The sequence below is a fragment of the Macaca nemestrina genome, chromosome 1, assembly GCF_043159975.1.
Source record: "Macaca nemestrina isolate mMacNem1 chromosome 1, mMacNem.hap1, whole genome shotgun sequence".
Classification (NCBI taxonomy): Eukaryota; Metazoa; Chordata; class Mammalia; order Primates; family Cercopithecidae; genus Macaca; species Macaca nemestrina.
In genome coordinates, this window is record NC_092125.1 from 214059795 (window position 1) to 214065021 (window position 5227).

The window sequence follows — 5227 nt, forward strand, 5'->3', positions numbered from 1 at the left end:
CCATAACAAAGTCCCACAGACTGGGGGGTTTAAACGATAGCGATTTATTTTCTCACAATCCTGGAAACTAGATATCTCAGATCAAGCCATTGACAGGTTGGTCTCTTCTGAGATCTCTCTCCTTGGCATATAGATGCTGTCTTACCCTGTGTCTTCACATGGCCTTCTCTCTCAGGTGTCCGTGCCCTAACCTCCTCTTGTTTTAAGGACACCAATCATACTGCATCAGGACCCACCCTAATGACCTCACTTTAACCTAAACACCCCCTTCAACGGCCGGTCTCCAAACACAGTCACGTTATGAAGTACTGGAAGTTAGGACTTCAACATATGGATTTTGGGGAATCACAATTCAGCTCATAACATGCAGAAACTACCATTGTGATTATTTTCACCTTAGTTGCCTGTTTTAGAACTCTCTATCAATTGAATCATATATTATGTGCACTTTTTAGTTTTTGACAAGGTCCCGCTCTGTTGCCCAGGTTAGAGTGTAGTGGCATGATCTCCACCTCCCATATGTGTACTGTTTTACATCTGGCCTCTTCCATTCAGTATAATGATGAGGAGATCCATTCATGGTGTTGCGAATGTCCGTAATCTGTTCTTCCTTATTGCTGAGTAGCTTTCCATAGCATGCACATGTTACAATTTGTTTATCCATTCTCCTGGTAATGGACATTTTTGCTATTTTCAGTATTGGGATATTTTGAATAAAACTGCTATGACCATTTCTTATACAAGTATCTGAGTGAACATTAAGTTCTCATTTCTCCTGAATAAATACCTAGGACTGGAAATGTTTACTGAATGGATAAGGGTATGTTTAATGTTACAGAGTCAGGTCAAACTTCTTTCCAAAGTGCTTGTCCCATTTTACGTTCCCACCAGCAAGGTGTGAGAGTTCCAGTTGCTCCACCATCTGTGCTTAACCTTTGAATTCACAGTGACCCATCCACCGGGACGGGGAGGGGGGGAAAGGCTCAATCAGTATCCTCAAGTCCAACCAATCCACAGTAACTCTTTCTGTGACAACCTTGGACAGCACCACTCAGCTCTCCCTTCAAATGAGAACCTGTTCAGGGAGTGTACTTAGTGAACAGCCCCAAGCCCATGCTGCTTTGGAATCTGCCACAGTATTCATGACAAAGCCATGTTCTCCAGTGCCATTCCCATGATGGTGATGACAGGGGACTAGAGCCAGGCAATTGTTTCCCAATAGAGGATTCCTCTAATGGGCACTGTTCACATGAGAACTCCCCATCAGATTGCTGAGACATTCTCAGAGCTGTGCCACAGCTTGAGCCTCTTTCTACTCAATCCTCCTTCCTTTCCTCTCTCCCTTCAGAGGTGTCAAACCTGCTTCCTGATCTGAGCACTCTCTCTCCCTACTCCTCTCCTGCGTCCTTTATCTTTTAGAGTTGCTTCCCCCCATACATCTCCTGCACTTCCAACTGCATCTTGGCATCTGCTTCCAGAGGATCCGAACTCACACATCATCTCTCAGGGGAAAGCAAGTAGATGAGTGGAGAAAGAAGGAAAACCTTTAAGCTCCCTACAAAGAAACTTATAGATTTCCACTTTTCACCTTTCCTTTAGCTAACCAAGAAATAAAACACTGAAATAAGTAGATTACTCGGGACTGCGACAGCTGCCAAGACTGAAACAAACAGGATGATGCCGGAAAGGGTAAAGGGAGGAGCTGCTCTAACTTGGGTGCCATGGAAGGGCTCCCTGGAGAGGTGACATTTCAGCTGGAAACTGAGAGAAGAGAAGAAAGCCACTGTGAAAGAACCTTTTAGGCATTGAGATTGGAACAGACTCATCTCATTCCAGGAGCAGCAAGAAGGCCAGAGTGGCTGGAGTGAAGCGGGCAACAAGGAGCCCTCTTCCTGGCTGTCTTGCTCCCCACTGGATCCTGAAACCCCAGAACAGAGCAAGCCATGCAGTAGGTTCTTGAATCACTATCTGTGAGATAAATAAGTGAATAAGTGAATGAACATGCCCCCTACCCAGAAATGCCTGCACTCAACACACCTATCACACATTCCCATGCCCTCACACAATTAGCAATGGAGTTGGTTTATTTCAAAGGCAAGTGCAACACGACTAACGGAATGGACCTAGAAGCAGAAGGAGGACTGAGACCCCATCCAGAGAGTCTCACACACCCCAGCCACCACCGAGGAACCAAGGCCCTGGGAGAGGGAATAGGGGTTCAGCCTGGCTTTGGCCATTCTGTTCTTCGGTGTGACCACATCCTACTCTTGCATGGAGAGGATGGGGACAGAAAAGGATTATGGTGCACCTGGAGGAAAGAAAGACTCTGTCTCAGACAAGGCAAGAGAGAAGAGGGGGCGCTCAGCACTGGGAACAAGCTTTTCACATAAGAAGCTGGGGTAGTTGCACATGGTTTTATTGTAGGTGCCAAGGTTGTCAAAGGAACAGTGGGCGGCCTCTGTCACAATCGCAGGCTGCCTCCTGCCAGAAGTCACCTCCGTCTGAAATCACAGGAAACAGATATGGGGTGGGGGAGGTGGGGAGGGAAAGACAATGGTCAGTTTCTATTGCTGGACACCATGAGGAGGGACAGAGGACAAAGGAAACTCACCCCTCACCTCTTAGGCTTCTAGACCCGTGGATACACCCAGTACCTCCCTCAGGACTTCTAACCAAGTGAGGGCAACACAGTACCTGGCTTCAGGGAGCTCTCATTTTGATGAGGGAGACCCAGCCTCTGCCCTCCAGGAACTCTCAGTCCACTGGAGGAGACGTGGTCTTTCACCAGGAATCTCCAAGCCTGATGGTGGAGACACAACTGCAACTTTTGGGGAGCTCCCAGTCCAATGGAAGGCATCTGCTTCTCTGAAGGAGCTCTTGATCTAATAGGAGAAGACACACTCCATGCCCTAAGGGAACACTGCCGCTGAACTAGGGGAGCCTCACTCTGATGGAGGAGGTCCTGGAAGTCAGGGAGCAGACCCGCAAGGCTTAGCTCAGAGCTTCATCCTAGACTCTGCATCATCAGTCTCAGACTCAGCAGCTCCTCCAGCAAGCCCCCAGTGTCTCTCTTCTCCTCTTCACTATCAAACTCTCTAAAACCAAATTATCTGCATTCACTGCCTCTCCTTCCTCAGCTTCCCATCTCCCCTGATTCACAGCAGTCTGGCTTCGTCCTCACCACTCCATGAAATGTGCACTCCCCCAGGTTTCTATTGGGCCCAGGTCTCTCCCTCCTTATCACGGATCACGCTGCTATTTCTCACATTAGTAACCACCTCTGGCTGCTCTAACCCCTCTACCTGCTGATGCCCATGACACGGCTCTCTCCAGTTCCACTCTCACCTTCCTGATTGTTCCTTCTCTGCTGCTTTCTGGGCGCTTAAACGTCACCAAATGGGTCATTTCTTTCCATTCTCATCGGATGACTCTACGATCCAGGGTCCCAGCACAGCCCCTCCCAAGAGCTGCAGGTGCATACACCAGATGTCACTGGACATCTCCCCAGGGGTCCCACAAGTCCCTTATAGTCAACATGGGCCAACCTGAGCTCATCCAGTCCACATAGCCCCATCTAAGACCTTTTCCCAGGGTCCTTAGCTCATCTGGAGGTGCACCCATCTCCACCCAATCTCCACCCAACTGCCCAAGCTGAGAACATATTCATCACCTTAACAACCGCTCTCCTTCCCCTCCCCATCCAAGCACAGGTGTGTCTGATTCCCCTGCTGCATATCCATCAGGGCTCCGCCCCCTTCCATTCCCACCGCTGTCATCATCGCTCTGATTCTGTCCACTGCACCCCTGGGTCTCCACACTAGCTTCTCCACCATCTCTCACCTTCCCTCATCCATCCTCCACCTACTCCCAGGTCGTCCCTTGCTTAAATCCCTCCGGAGACTCCCCAGTACCCCCAGGATGAGAGCCAAGCCTCTTCCTGGGACCTCCAAGACTTGGCCTCTTCTTCAGCCATAGCCCTGTCTGTGCACCCTCTGCTGTCCACTCACGGACGCTTTGCTGGCCATCTCAGGCCCTCCACATAGCTGTAAGGATGCTGAGGCCCTCACCCCCAGTACAGCCTCCTTAGAGTGGGAGTGGCCACATGTGGCCAATTGCAGCGGCAGGGGCGGACTCCTACTCTCAGCAGGCTGAGACCCAGGTAGCTTGAAGTACACTGCTGCTGCCTGCTCCAAACCCCAGACCATCCTCCAGAGAACCAGGCAGACAAGCACCACCGGGGACCAGACCCGGACTCTCACTGCCACCCTGTCCAGGCACTCCCACAGCTCGGCTGAGCCTCCACCACACACACAGGCTCACCCATCCTCCACTACCTCCTGGAAGACTAGGGAGAATCTGCCTGGTTCCTACCACTCACGGACAAGAAAGTAGCTTCTGGATTAATGAGAGGCCTGGGCATTTACCCCCCACCTCCCCAAAACCACTACCTTTAAATAATAGGAAGGGCATTATAATGGATAGGGAGTCAAGATCCGCGGGTTCTTGTCTTCTGCTGCAAAGCAGCTCTAGAGTCTTGAGGCAGTCACTTTCCTTTTCTACACCTCAGTTTCCCCATACATAAAATGGGTGTACTGGGCACCAAGCCATTCTCCCTGCTGTGGTCTCCCCTGCCTGCTCCTCCTGCTCCTTCTAGCTGAAGATCTTCACTCTGCCTGGAAGCCCAAGACCCTGAAAACTAGAACACAGCTCGCGTGCATCATCTTCCCCACCATTCATTCACTTCCTGTGGCCCCAGCTCCCCAAATTCCCTCTGAGAGCCATCGCCCCTCCCTCCAACTGCTTCAGTGGAGTTCCGCTGGGGGGGGGGGTGGTAGGAGTCTGTCCCCCAGGCCTGAGGTAATTGGCTGATCCATTCCCCTGGCTCCTGTGATTGGCTCAGGAGTGACCACATGAGCCAGTATGGACCAATGACTGTCAGACCTGGGCTTTTGTTCTGAGGGAGCAGAGGTACCAGGGGCTCCACCCTCCTGCCATAGCCATCTTGCCACCTCTCTAAGAAGCAACAGCAGGAGGCGGTGCTGAAAATGGAGACTGACGGGGGTGTTTTTTTGGGCTACTTAAGCTTGTCTAGGCCCTTTTATGACCTAAGGCAGCCCTAGTGGGTTTGTTGTCATTTGGGATTGAAAGAACCCTAACTCATACAGGCTTTTGATGGAACCTCACAAAATGATGGAGACTCAGGGACCCCTCAGACCTGCCACTGTCG

General features: G+C 50.8%; 1 long non-coding RNA gene across 1 annotated transcript; it reads right to left on the reverse strand.

Annotated features, from left to right (window-relative positions):
* Window positions 1–2173: 2173 nt before the first annotated feature.
* LOC105483101 (uncharacterized) lies at window positions 2174–4812 on the reverse strand. Its single transcript, XR_988039.3, has 4 exons — window positions 4449–4812; window positions 3346–3467; window positions 2695–2882; window positions 2174–2501 (listed from the first exon to the last, which is right to left on the reverse strand). It is a non-coding gene; the product is annotated as an uncharacterized lncRNA (long non-coding RNA).
* Window positions 4813–5227: the final 415 nt, after the last annotated feature.